We start from the raw sequence: 14,796 nt of genomic DNA, 5'->3' as shown, positions 1-14,796 counted from the left end.
AAAACACACACACACACACACACACACACACACACACACACATACACACACACACACACTTTCACACACATACCCACACTCAAACTCTTTCACTCACACACACACACACACACTCTCATGCACACACACACACTCTCTCACACATACACTCTCTTGCTTTCTCACATACACTCTCTTTCTCTCTCACACACGCATACACACACTTCATTACTCTCTGGTCCTGTTTGACTTTAATCTCTTAGGACAGTGGCTTTTACACTGACTTATTCTGCCAGCTCTGCTAAGGAACCAAGCAAGGGGACACTGAACAGCCTTGGGTCTGTACTGGAGACTCTTGCCATCTATTAAGTGGACTGGTCACGCCTGCACCATGAAGACAGAGAGGCTCACGTGGTACTAGTTTTTCAAGCTGTGATCTCCTTGGCAGCAGGCTCTCCATTCAGAAGAGAGAGTCAATCAGGAGGATCTGTTACTGCCTGGAAGAGATAACCTGAGCCCTCGGGTGTTTTGTTTTGCCTTTTTTTTTTTTTAAATGAGGTTGAATAAAGTCTGAGGAAGGGGAAGTGGGGTGGTTAGGTGCAAATCTTAGGAACCTGGCAGGTGGAGGAGGCTGGCTTTAGGCAGTTGCTAGTGCAAAGGCCCAGAGGCAGAGAAGATTTCTTTTCAGAAGCAAGGTTGAGGGGGTGGAGTCTGAAACAGGGATTGGCCAATGGGGTGGGAGGGTGCTGAGTTGGGTCTGGGACAGCAAGAGAGGAGATGGACATTCTTGGGTCTTGGGTTTAGTGGGAGGTTTGCTGTATGGATGGTTAGCGGGCTGGGGAATAGGAAGGGATGGGTAGAGTACTGACGGATGTCCTTTCGTTCTTGTATTTGGTGACCTTGCCTGTGTCCCCTGCTCTGCTCTGTGAGGGCAACATCTGCCGTCCTTTGTTCACCTCCCCAAGTCTAGACAGGCCGGAGAATTTCTTCCCCAGGCTCTCCTTCGCTTGGGTGGCCCCCACGATTTTCTGGAATGGGCTGGCACAGGTGAAGACTCCAGATCGGATCCATAGACCCTCTAGACTGGCATGGACACAGTATTCCCGCCCTCTCGTGCCTTAGTTTTGGGACGGTGAGATTCGTCCTCCCCCTCGGTTCCCCATCTGCAGTGTGGCGGGGCTCCGGGCGGGTCCCTAAGGGGGCGGGGCGATCGCGGTGTTCCCCGCCCCGCCCTGGCCCGGCCCCGCCCCGCCCCGGAGCCGCCCCGGGACGTAGGGCGCAGGAGGGACTCGGCCCAGCTGCCCTAGGCGCCGCGCTCCGCACGCTCCGGGCAGGGTGAGTGCCGGCAGGGAGGCGGGGGACCGCGCGGGGCTGGGGAGGGTCGCGTCCGGGTCCCCAGCGCACCCCTGTCCTGACGCGTCCCGGGAGATCGGCGCCACGGGAAGTCTCGGGGACCCGGAGAGGAGCGCGGGGGCGGCGGCCAGCATGACAGCTGAGGGCGGGCGGGGCTTCGGTTCAAATGCAACCGCTTCACCCGCTGCGAAATCCCAGCACCCTAGAGGCTTGGCCGCAAGACGCCGCAGTGCCTGGGGTAGCGCGTCCCCGGGGCCAGGTGTCTTCCTTGGTCTCCCCTCTTCGCCTCTAGAGGCCGGAGAACTTGCTAATGCGCTCACATGTCCCCAAGGGCCCGGAATGTCCCATTCTGGGGACCACGAGCTCGACAAGCAGAGTCTAAGAGCGCGCAGTGAGGAAGGAAAGTCCCACCCGGTGCTCTTCGTTTCCTTCAGTCACCTACCTCGCTGTGCCATCCTTGGGCGAGTGGCACAGTCTCGCCGATCCCCATCCTGCCTCTCTAAGGGGAACTGGATGTTGGCTTCACTTGAGGTCAGATCTGCAACCGGTTCCCAGACCTTGTGTCTCACGCAGCCTGGCTGGCCCCTGCTTCAAAACTGTTCTAAGGGTGGTAACATTTAATCTCTGGCTCTGGGACGCTTTCTTTGTATCTTGGAGACCTGCTTCATCTCTGTAGGGATGGCTTCTTTCTACAATGGATAGCCAAGGTATGCTTGTGGGGTGACTTTAGTGCCAAGGGAGGACAGACCCCGCACATCACGGGTGGGAAAAAGCGACTGGTCTTCTCGTCGGGAACTGTGTGTCACACTGGCCCTGCAGCTTAACTTTCATCTACCCAGAAAAGAAGAAACAAAGTGAGAGAGGGGGCGTGACTTGCTCAAGGCGGCACAGCCAGGATCTGTGTTGCACAGGAACTTGGCTCTATGAAAGGCTTAGCTTTGCCTCTTGCTGAGGGAGTGAGGGGAAGAGGAGGGAGAGCCAACAGCTCACAGGGGTCAGGAGCTGGGAGGTAGGAAGGTGCCTCTGTGCCAACGGGCTGTTTTGCTGGCTTTCCTATGAACTGTGCCCCTAGAGGGTCACTCCAACACACGTGGGCTCTCACATTCCCCCTGGCCTGCTGACAGTTACAGCTGAGCCAAGCTGCTCCCCAGGAGCCAGAGAGGCCCCTCTGGGGGTGGTGGTGTAGGAATGTACGAGGAGGCCTTATTTCTGGAGTCACTGCAGGAGGGATGGGGTGAGAACCCATGATCCTTTGTCCCCTCAGTCCTGAAAAGACCTCAGGGTGTGGCAGAGCTGTTCTGTCTCCATGGGAACAACTGTCCACCCTCCATGGGGGCTTTGCGTGCTTTGGAGTGACTATGGACCCAGCCCTGCCTGGGCAGCCTCTTTGCCTAGTGATAGAGACTTGGGGTTGTTGGGGGATCTTGGTGTGGCCACTCTGGAAGGCATGACTGGGCAAGGGAAGCGTTGCCTCCAAAGGACCCTGGAATCTGTAAGCACAGAGGCCTCTGGCCTCTTGTGTCCTCTTGCTGTAAGGGATGGGGGGAGTGTGGGGGGTGTGGCCAAATCAGATGGCCACTTTGGCCTCACCTAAGTGTGTGGCGTCAGGGTAGTTGTTTCACTCATTAGTTTCAGAAAGGGGGGTACCCCAGCTCCCCAAAGCTCCTGTGTCATTGAGGCATTATGGGCAGTAAGTGAGATATTTACAGTCTTCCCTGTGGTGTGGACGTAGCAAAGGTTAGTGATTTTGTGGTTTGAGGTATATGTGTGGTGGGGGGGGGGGCTTGATCAGGCTTGATACCTGGGGTTTCTGCTATGCCTCTTCCTCTCTGCCTTGATTTCCCCAAGTCTGTCAAACAGTCAGTGCTCTGGATCACTCCCCTGAGGTCCTCTCAATATTGGAAGCTTGTCCTTGACTCTGGGAGGAGCGAGATAAGAGAAAGCCTACAGGGCATTCAGGTGTGACTGTGGAGTTTTAGGGTTAGTGTATCCTGTTGTTCACTTCCTGTGTCCCTGGTGGGTGGCAAGGACGACACTGCTAACAACTACAGATAAGGAGACTGATAGTACTATCCACCGACTGCGTGGCTGGTCCACGATTTGAACTCCAGACCTTTGACTCGGTGCTGTTCATTACTTTACACATCCTGTCTTGGACAATCCAAGGACAGTGTTGTGTTTTAGTTACTGGAAAAACTGAAGATCAGGCGGGTCCCAGTCATCATCAAGTCGCTGATGGAAAGAAATGAAAACATGGATTGTGACACACACACACACACACACACACACACACACACACACACACACACGCACATGCGCACACACACCGTAACATCAATACATTTTTGGTACCAAGACAAGAGCCAGGAGGAGCAGACAAAGAGGGGGCATGACATCTCCCACCTCAGGATTCTTAGCTCTGGGTTTAGCGATCATACATGAGACTGTGAGGCTAGGAAGCAGATGAGGACAGCTCTCCAAATCTGAAGCCCTGATTTCATCTCTAAAGTGATGCCACTCCCTTCCGGGTTGCTGAGAAGAGAAATCAAGGTGGTCCTCTGGGGAACCTAGAGGGCAGGGCTGACCAGAGGCAGCAGTCCCCGGTCCATACTCTTGTGTGTCTTTTTCCTGCCTTTATGACATAGTGTCACTGGGAACCCACTCTGCCTGGGGCCCAAACTGCACAATCCTAGCACCTTCTTAATCCAGCAGGGAGCCACTGAGGAAAGCTCAAAACACTAGGATGATGGTGAGCTGAACGAAGAAAATGCACCTAAGAAGTGTGGGGATGGACTACCTTAACTGGAAGTCACATGCCACCATGGTGTGACAAGGAGCAGGACTAGAAGATTGTTGGTAGTTAGGATAGAAAAGCACTTTTCAATCATTTGCTAAGCATTTGTATATGTTCTAATTTGTATAGCATCTGTGCCGATTTTAATTTACACATGAAACATTTTTTTTTTAAGAGAGAGAGAGTGTCTCTTGTAGACTAGGATGCCCCAGAGTAGATAAATAGCTGAGAAGGACCTTGAAGTCCTAATCCTCCTGTCTCTACTTCCCCTGAGTTAGAATTGCAGGCATGTGTTACTCCACCTGGTTTATGTGGTGCTGGGGATCAAACCCAGGGCTTTCCCGCATGCTGTGCAAGGACTCCACCAATTGAGCTACATTCTTGGGCCAAGTTTATTTTGAGACAGGGTCTTGATATGTAGATAGAGCAGGCTGTGAACTCATGATCCCCCAGCCTCAGCTCTACCGTGCTGGGGTTGTAGACATGCCTTGCTGTGATGGGTTTAAGGAGGTGTATAAAAGAAAAAAGAGCAAGGGGATGTTAATGTGAACCAGTGTGGCTGTTTGGGGGATAATTAGTGAGGGATGAGCCTGTTCCCTTCTCCTTAGGACCCATTCTGTTCTTTTTCCTCAACTCAGTACAGGCCTTGTGTGTATATATATTTAAAAGTAGATAGAATGTTTATTACAGTTATTTATTGTATGTAAATGCCCATGCGTGCTGTGACCCACGTGTGGAGGTCAGAATAACTTGTCAGGACTCAGCTCTTTCCTTCCACTATGTAAAGCTTAGGGATGGAACTCTGGGTGTCAGGCTTGCCTGCAAACGCTTTATCCACTGAACCATCTCCATGTATTTTAAAATTATTTTCACATTCCATTATTACAAATAGGAGATATATTCTCCCTTACATCAAATCTTATGTAGTATAAATGAAATTGAAAGATAATAATGAGCATGTTTGGAATCTTTGAGAAAACTATTCATTGGACTCAAATGTTCATCTGGCTGAGTTTAAAAGAAAAAAACACAAGCCCCCTCCCCCCATGGGACACATGTGTTCCCTTTATTGCAGAGACACACTACCCCTCTCCATTTGTCCTACAAGACCAGACAATGGCCAAGCTGGGAATCTCAAAATAAAAACAGAATGTCTTCAAGTTCTGGCCTAATGATTTACACTTCCAAACTATGAAATCATAACATTTTTTGAGCTGGGAGGGACCTTCGGTCACCTGGTTCAGTTTGCTGGTTTAACAACCCTGAGAAATGCCCTGGCCAAGGTCAACACAGGACACAGATGTACGTAAGGAGGACAGTTCACGATGGCTAGCCACACCTCTGCATGACTCTCATAGGGACACCACCTGTCACAGGAGCCTGATGCCCTGGGATCTCATCCTCCTCCTGAGGGCAGGCAGGGAGGCACAGGTGTCATGCCTGAGATGACATTGATTTCACTGACAATGTCGGGAGAGCCACAGTGTGTGCGCAAGGTGACTCATGAACAGAAACCTCACCGAAGGCGGTACATGAGCTTGGCTTGGAGTCTTGTTTCCGAGTCCTCTAAGGCAGCTGCTTTCTCATCCTATTTGATAACTTATTCCCAGACTGCAGAGTGCCCTGGGTATGATCAGTCCTGGTTTGCTGTTGCTGGGGAAACAGGTTCACAGAGGTGGGCGATTTCCTTCAAATCCCACTGCAGGTGAGGGTAGGTAGGGCAAGAGAACCTGCAGCGAGATCTGAAAAGATGGGCTCTTTTGTTTTCTCACGTGCTGGGCTGTGAGCACATTGTTTTCACTCCTGAGAAGCAGAAAGTCTGGCCAGCCCAGCCTGGCAGGCCACAGGGAAATGGCCTTGTGGAAAACAGATGGGCGGGGTCCTTGTAGCTGTCAGGTGGCAGGACTCTGAGCTGACAGTCCCAGCTTGCCCACACTGCCCCATGCACAGAACATGCTGTCTGCAGAACAGAGGTGGGATGTACCCGAGGCCTGCTTGGTTTTGTCGGGGTGTATCTGGCACACCCTCAGATCCCTAGTGACCTCCTCTCTTCCTACCAGAAGGTGTTCTTCCTGCCTGCCCCCTGGAGAGGTAGGTACCTGTGTACTTATGTTTCCTAGATACCTTATGCATAAGATATTCTTAGTTCTCTTGTGTTTTGAAAACAGGAGGTCAAGTGTGGCATCATGGTGGTGCTTGGAGAATTCTGGATTTTAGAGCATTTCTGATTTTCAGATTGGGGATGTTCAACTTGTGCTTAGAAGCCACAGCTGCAGTGGAGAGTAAGAGAATTCTAGAGTTCTAGATAACCTTGTCTGAGCTTGTAATTTTACATACAAGGAAACTGAGTCTCCACAAACAAAATTGTGTGTGTGTGTGTGTGTCTGTCTGTCTATCTGTCTGTCTGTCTGTGTGTATAATGTAGGGGCTGGACATCAACCTGGGAAGTTGTTCCTTAAGCAGCTGGCCACCTTGGTTTTTAGACAGGGTATTTCACTGACCTGAGACTGGCCTGGTGTGGATAGACTAGCTGGCCAAGGAGCCCGAGCATTCCTTCTGTCTCTACCTCCTCCTAGGGTTCCTCCTGACTGTTGTCCACCCAGCACTGGGGTCACAAGTGTATGCCACCACACATCATTTTGAAACCGTGGGTTTCAGGGATCGAATTCAGATCCTGCGGGCAAGGCAAGCAATTTACCAACTGAGCCAACTCCCCAGCCTGACTGGCTCAAGTCTTCCAGTCCTCAGGGTCAAGAATGGACCTCCTGACTCCCACCCAGTGCTCTCACTCACGCACCTTCCCTAGTACTCCACGCCATTGTTGATGGTGGTGTGACCTCACGGCCACATGAGGATGGGAAGGTTGGTTGACTGGGTTAGGCCCCAGCCATCATCACCAAGCTGGGAGTGGTGGGACTCCAATTAAGCCTCAAGTTTTATGTGAGATCCGAGATGACTGAGCCCCTCCCAAGAAACATTTAACTAGAATAATACCCTAGGCTGACTCACAGAGGCAGCCTCTTCCCTCTGTGCTGGGAGGGGCTGCCTTTTGACCTTCAGCAGTCTCAACAGCCTGCTCTGTAAGATGGGAGGCTTGGTGTAGGTCTCTGTGAGGTTTGCTCACTTGGAAGCCTAGCAACAGGTGTTTGGGGACCTGAGATTCACCCCTGCCATGTGCCCACCCACCCAGAAAGGGACAGATTTCTTAGGCTGCTCTTCCTTTCCCTAAGTATTGGGTCTGCCCTCCTTCCTGCCCCCAGGATTGCTTTGGGGTCCCACAAAGCCCCACATCCATTCTGAGTTAACTACCCTCACTACCCGTGGCAGTTACTTCTACCAACTGCCCTTCCCTTGCTCTTCCTCCGGCACGTGGTAGCCATCGCCTCCTAGAAGATTCTGCCGGATTATGATTTCCGTTTTCTGTTCTCTCGTACTTTGCTACTGATATTTAATCAGTGGTTTCCAGAACTCAAGTCTGGTTCTCCACCTGCCCGTTGCCTGTTCATCTTCACAGCTCACCGGCAGCCCAGAGAGAGGCAGTTATAATTATGACTAGACAAAAGGCTTTCCAGCCTAAATAAGACCTGACAAATGCCAGGGGAACACATGCTCCAGGCTGGGGAATGAAGTGGGTGGGGCAGACCCTACTGTTTCCAGGGTACTCAGAACCTCAGTGAGCCCTGGCGGGAAGACCCAAGATAAGCGGTGACACCTGTCTTTCTTTATCTCTCATGATCCTTGTCACTCAGGGGTCTATCTGTTTCTGGGAGCTCTGAAGGCCATCACTGGAACTTTGACAATGCTTTGACCTCGCTGGTGGAGCACACCCATCTCCTCTCCTTTGCTGGGAGCCCCCACCCCACCCTTTCCATTTCAGGATCAGGACCAGGACCTCAGCCCCTGGTCCCAGCCCATGAGAGAGCTTTCCGTCCACACAGTAGCACCGTCCTGCATTCACCAGCAGGGTCTGTCCTATTGCTGGGTCACTGTCATCTCAGCACTTAGCACTGTCTGAAATGTGAGCTGTGTCTATTGTCTGTCTCCTCTACAGGAACTCAAGAGACACAGGGCAGGGACCAACACCAGCCAGCTTTGCTACTCAGTATATGGTTTCCCTCTGGCATCTCCAGAGGGCTGGTTCCAGGAACCCCGAGGGTATTGGATGAGTTGTGACAGAACACTTGTGGGAAAGACTTAAGGAAGGGAGGGTTTATCTTGGCTTGCGGGTGGAGGGTACAGTCTGTTATTGGCAGGGAAGGTGTGGCATGCTTGGCTCGGCTCCCTTTCTTCCTTTTAATTCAGCCCAGGATCCCAGCCTGTGAATGCTGCTGCCCATCCTCTCGGGTCTTCCCTCTTCAGGGAAACCTTTCTGGGAACACCTTCCTAATCACACATGGGGGTTTGTTTCCATAGTGATTCTGCATCCAGTCACATGGACAATGAAGAGTAACTATCAAGACACCAAATCAATGACACTCAGCCCCTTCTACAAAACATGTCCTTATGTAATTTATGCACGCTACACACGTCTTTTCCCCTTTTTCCTTTTAGTGTGCTTTTGTTTGTTCTTAGACAGGGTCTCTATGTATAATCTAAGCCTGCCTAGAACTTGAAATTCTCCTGCCTCAGCCTTCAAGCGCTAGAATTACAGGCAAGCAGCACTATACCCAGCTCTTAATGTATAGCTCTGGCTGACCTGGAACTCACTGTGATCCTCCTGCCTCAGCTTCCCTAGGGCTGAGATTATAGCATGAGCTACCACACTAGCTCTCATGCACTTAGAAACCCTCTTTAGACTCCTTACAATCCCAATCCAAGGTAGATGCCATGCTAGGCTGTGTTATTTAGGGAAGAAGAAAAACAAGTCCACTCGGGACAGATGCAAGTGTTTTCTGTCTGTCTGATGGCATCCTCCTTGGCTGTGGAAGTAGAGGGCTGACCATGCCTGCAGATTCAGTGATGGATGGACTGGGCCATATAGGAGGTTCTCTGCCCAGTCTGCCACGACAGCCAGCCTCTCTCTAGTGGGCACTTGCTGAGGGCCAGCATTGCACCCAGTGTTCTTTGCCTCTCCTTCTCCTCATCCCACAGCAATTCCGAAAGGTGTGCTGACGTCACCCCTGCTTGACAGAGAGTTGACAAATGACCTGCCCTTGTCATCTTCAGGTGCCAGCGGAGTTAGAAGTTGAATTCAGGTGCTCGGATGCAGGCATCACAGTTGGATTGTCAAAGTGGAGAGCAAACCTAGACTTCAGCCTTCCAGCTGGGCAGCTCCCAGGCCTCTCCTATGCCAAGCCATTCCTCAGGGGAAATCCTTTCCCCAAGATCATGCATGGGCCCAGAAATGCCACAGGTCCCCCAGAGCAAGAGCCCCACCCCAGAGAGCCCTCTCTGTTCTCTCCCTCTTTCTAGAACTCCACTTGCAACTTGTGGGTTGGCTATTGAGACTCGCTGACCACAGGCTGGGAGTTGTAGCTAGCACGTGAGCCAGTTGAAGTTGCCAGGTTAAACGGTCGGTCTTTCACCGGCACTGGGCAGCTGGCCTGATTATGTAATTTGCCTGCTTGTCTATTTATGGACTTCAAACTCAGCTTGGCTTGGAAATGATTTTAAGGAATAGATTTTTTTAAAAAGTTGTTTTTTGTTTTTCTGGAGGCTTCTCTCATTTCTGCTTCTTCTCTATGTGTAAAACCAGCCAGTAGTAGGCTGGCTTCTCCTGGGTGAGGTCTTGGCTTCAGTAAGGAGGACTGAGGATGGTCCTGTGTATGTCACCCACAGGAAGCAACAAGGTTAGTCATGAAGCTCCTGGCAAGAGCTGGCTGTGGTCTGGAAGCCAGAGAGACACGTGTTTGTGGCTGGGATCTGGGCTCTTCCGCCCTGTAACCCACATACCCTGGACAACTGCATTCCATCCATGTGCTTGACCTTGACTGAGATGGACTGGGTAGCAAGATGCCAGGGACACGTCCCTGCTCTGTGGGAACAGTTTGGTGGGTAGGAAGTGTGCTCTAAACATAGGCCACCCCAGCTGGTGATAACCTGGAGGGAGGGCGGGCCTGGGAAGCCTTTAAACACACACATACACACACACACACACACACACACACACACACACACACACACACTCCCCTGCATGCATAACGAGGGAACTCTCTAGCATCTGTTCTCTTTCCACCGTATGGATCCAGAGAGTGGCACTCAGAACCTTAGGCTTGGTGGCAGGCCCCCTCACCCAGAGTCATCTGGCTGATGGACAAGGTCTTAGAATTTCACCCAAGAGCAGTCTCACTGGGCCTCAACTCCCTCTTCTAGGGAGAGTGGGGAGGGAGGGGCTCCTTTTATCATCTTGCTGGGTCTGTGAGGTGAACCTCCCACCCCAAGAAGTCAGGGATCATCGGTCACCCCACAGAGCAAAGTATTGCTTACATCAACTCTATGCGAAGGTCAGTTCCACTTTCTATTTAGTCAGTTTCTTTCTATTCCTGGGCCTGAGGTACAATGCGACAGACCTGGTGGGACCCTGATTCTCTTTTGCCTGCAGTGTATCTTAGCCGTTTCATAACCTTCTTGTACAGAGCTAACTCACCTGTCCAAGGAGCCGGCCACACCTTCCCTGACCCCTGAACGTCATCCTCTCAGGGTACTCCTCCCCCTTTTCCTGGGTCCTCCCAGGTGGGGAGGACAGACTGCAGGAATCTGAGCAGTTCTGCTCCCCCCACCCAGGGCACCTGCAGGGACTTGAGCTGGCAGCGGGGCTGATGACTCTGCCCTCGGCTCAGGTGACAGGATGCAAGCTACAAACCTCAGTCTTGGTTTCCTTTTTCTCTTGCGGAGTTAACCTGGGTGTGGGGAGAGCCAAGGTCTCTGCGGCGGGACCCAGCACACTGAGACCTGCTGTCTGATTTCCAGCCTTGATGCTCCTGGTTCTCAATGTAGAACTCAGAAGAGGGAAGAGCTCCAAGCCAAGGACAATGCGTGACTGTCAGAGAAACTGGGTATCACAAGCTCCGAGTACCAGATATGCAGGCAAGGGCGACCTTGAACTTCTGATCCCCATGCTTCCACCTCCAGAGTGACCACACTTGGTATAGGCAGTGCTGGGAATTGAGCCCAGGGCTGTGTGTATGCTAGATAAGCACTCTACTGGTTGAGCTATATTTCTGGCCCGTTCTGGTTCTTTTTTTTTTTTTTTTTTTTTTTTTGGTTTTTCGAGACAGGGTTTCTCTGTGTAGCTTTGCGCCTTTTCTGGAACTCACTTGGTAGTCCAGGCTGGCCTTGAACTCACAGAGATCCGCCTGGCTCTGCCTCCCGAGTGCTGAGATTAAAGGCGTGCGCCTTTTCTGGAACTCACTTGGTAGTCCAGGCTGGCCTTGAACTCACAGAGATCCGCCTGGCTCTGCCTCCCGAGTGCTGAGATTAAAGGCGTGCGCCACCACCGCCCGGCCCATTCTGGTTCTTTTAACAGTCCTGATTGTAGGGTGTTTTCATGGACACTTGGGTTAGTACTGGGCCAATAGAATTAGAAATCTCTGAAAGTGAGGCTGATTCTTCGTTTCCTCTGAACACTACCAGGCAATTCTAATGGGTGGGAATAGTTGAGAGCCCTGGGTTACCCTGGGACAGCCTGGGACACTTTAGGGTGGCACTAATTTGTCCTCTCTCCATCAATTCCCCTCACTGCCCTCACTGTCTGTCAAGAAGCAGGTTTCCATGCAAGCTAGAGACACCATCCAGAGAGAGGTACTCAAATGTCTTTCTTTCTTTCTTTATTTTATTTTATTTTTTTGTTGTTGTTGTTGTTGTTGTTTCGAGACAGGATTTCTCCGTGTAGCTTTGGTGCTGTCTTGGATCTTGCTCTGTAGACCAGGCTGGCCTCGAACTCACAGAGATCTACCTGGCTCTGCCTCCCGAGTGCTAGGATTAAAGGCGTGTGCCACCACCGCCCGGCCTCAAACTGTTTCTATCCAGCCCACTTATTTCTTAGGATGTGTAATAGATATGCCATTGATCCCTCTTCCCTGTTCGACACAAGGATAAAGTGCCCTTTCAAGATAAACTTAAGTCAGGAGTGCCTGAAGGAACAATCTATACTTTTTGTGGTCAGCTCTGTTCATTCCTTTGAGACACCCTTGCAGGGCAATCCTGCGCCGTGCTGGGAGGCCAAGTGTGTGCATGTCCAGGTGTGTCCTGTGTACAAGTGGCTGAAGGGTGGGGCCCATGCCCTGGAGCAGCCCTCACCTCAGGCACTGATAAGCCAGGACTCTCCAGAGAGCTAGGATACAATGATGAGTGGCTGTAGGTTAACAAAGAGGTTTCCCAAGCTGGTGTGGAGAATTCTCAGTACGATGTGTTTGCCTCTTCTCCAGAGCTTTCTGAGATGCTTCTGTCTGGTCCTCCGGATCTTTTCCTGGAGTCTCCATTGCCATGTAAACTTGGTGAATAGACTACAGGACTTTGGTGGTGTCCACAGGTTTCTAGGAAACCCTGAATCTCGGAACAGGAGGTGGCCCTGCTGGTTGCCAGGACTGGACATGATTCACACCTGTAATCCCTGTACTTAGGAAGGCTGAGACAGGAGCATTGCCCTGAGTTTGAGTCCAGCCACAGTAGTCTGAGGTAGGTTTCAGTGCTGTCTGTTGATTGGCTGAGGGCCTGGAGTTGGTAATTCATTTGCTCATTGACTTAGCAAATACCCAGCTCTTTCTGAACAATGCCCTTGCAGGGCCCTTTGGGAGATTACAGATAGATCTGGGAGCTTGCTGACGGGATTAATTTAATCAGCTTCTACACCCTGGGGTGAGAGTTCTCATGACTCTATCCTGCTGGGCCTCCCATTCTTGGAGGACCAGTGTTGTTTAGGGGTCTCACCAACTCCCACAGCTGGGGGTGGCTCCAGACCGAGGGGACTGCTCCACATAGAGCTCCAGATTCGAGGCTCCAGTTTCTTCTGGATAAGTGAAGAAGGTTCTAGAAGAACAGGATTCTGGAGTGGCCATTTGGAAGAATGGGGTCCTCCATGTGCTGTGAAACAAACAATGGATATGCGTCCTTGCCTAGCCTTAACCTTGGTGTTTTTTATCTTAACATTCAGCATCCATTTTTGCATTATATTATAGTGGTTATTTTAAATTTTTATATAGTCATTATATTTATTGCTGTGTAGCCCTGGCCTGGTAATTGCTTTATAACCCAGGCTGGTCTTAAACTTGTGGCATCTCCCCTGCCTCAGCCTCCTTAGTGCTGGATTTCAGGTGTGTGCACCATGCTCTGCTACCTTTGGGTTTCCTTTGTGTGTGTGGAGATGGGTACGTCCTCACTCCTGCTGTGGCCTCAGTTTACCCGGTGTGTGCTTGCTGGGCAATGTCACTCTGAGTGTCAAAGCTGGGCTGGGAGGAGGCCTCAGGAGGTGAAACACTCCACAGGAGGCAGTGACTGACCAGGAGCAGCCGTCTTTAGAAGCAGGATGAACCGAGATGGGGACACCCAGGCATTGGTCCCTTGTGGACCCCAGGAGAAGCCGCTTGGTTCCTGGCTGCCTCTGAGAGCACACATAACAGGCTGCAGGACACTGTGAATGGCTGAGAGGGGAGGGGAGGGGGAGGACCTTGGGAGGGGACGTGAAGCTGAAAGTAGGTGGACAGTTGACCTCAGTTTGCCCCAGAGAGAGTATTTACCTGAGTGTACCAAAAAAGTGCCCACCAAACCAGGGCCAGCGGATCATTCAAGGTCATTGCTGTCACCCTGATGGTGGACATCACCTCAGGTCATCCCTGCTGTTCAGACTGAGGATGGATGTGAGGAGTCAGTATTGCCTTTCCCTTGGGCCTTATGCTCTAGAAGTCGCAAAGGAGGTAGGCGGTGGTGGTGCACGTCTTTAATCCCAGCACTTAGGAGGCAGAGGCAGGCAGATCTCAGTGAGTTTTAGGACAGCCAGAGCTGTAACAGAGAAACCCTGTCTTGAAAAACAAAAAAAAAAAAAAAAAAAAGTCACAAAGGCCCTGTCTATGCTGACAAGGTGGGAACTTGATTGTCCTGGGGCCAAGCCTGCCTGTCCAGATCCATGCTTAATTAATACTGTCCCTGTGTGGATGTGTGGATGTGTGGATGTGTGGGCTAGCGGGGCATCCTTATTTCCTCCTTGCTGGAGATGAATGACTTTGAAGCTAATTCATGCTTTTCATGTCCTATCTCCCTCTCTGTCTGAGCCTTTCCCTAGCCACCTCCACTGTCCTTCCGGAGGACTCCCCTCCTCCCTTGTCTCCCCTCCCCTGGGCAGAGTCCTCTCCCCACGGAGTCCCCTCTGCCGGGAACCAGGCTCAGCCTCTCTCTGGGGGCTATTTGGTTTACCTATGAGCAGCAGGAGGTCCCCAGCATGTGCAGGCAGCAGGGAAGCCCTGTGAGGCTGTCTCCACAGGATGAAGGAAGCTCACTTCCAGGATGGAGGCTCCTTCCTTCATTCTCTCTGCAGGTGTCCCGTGTGCCAGGCACTGTCCTGGGTAGGGGGACTGAGTGATGAGCAGACTGGAAATGTTGTGGGTCCATTGGAATTAACATTCTAGAAGAAGCTAGAGTTCAGGGGTTTTTTTTTTGTTTTGTTTTGTTTTTTTTTGTTGTTGTTGTTGTTTGTTTTTGTTTTTTTTTGTCTGTGTATTTGTCTGTTTGTCTGTATA

General features: G+C 51.3%; 1 protein-coding gene across 1 annotated transcript in view; it reads left to right on the top strand.

Annotated features, from left to right (window-relative positions):
- Window positions 1-1,233: 1,233 nt before the first annotated feature.
- The window catches only part of Syne3 (spectrin repeat containing nuclear envelope family member 3), an 85,579-nt gene continuing 72,016 nt past the window's right edge, over window positions 1,234-14,796 (top strand). Inside the window, exon 1 of the mRNA XM_059280030.1 lies at window positions 1,234-1,314. The gene's annotated coding sequence lies outside the window, so the exon portion shown is untranslated. The remainder of the gene's footprint in view (window positions 1,315-14,796) is intronic.

This window comes from Peromyscus eremicus, chromosome 14 (genome assembly GCF_949786415.1).
Source record: "Peromyscus eremicus chromosome 14, PerEre_H2_v1, whole genome shotgun sequence".
NCBI classification, from domain to species: domain Eukaryota; kingdom Metazoa; phylum Chordata; class Mammalia; order Rodentia; family Cricetidae; genus Peromyscus; species Peromyscus eremicus.
This window is presented reverse-complemented; position numbering and strand designations above follow the sequence as displayed.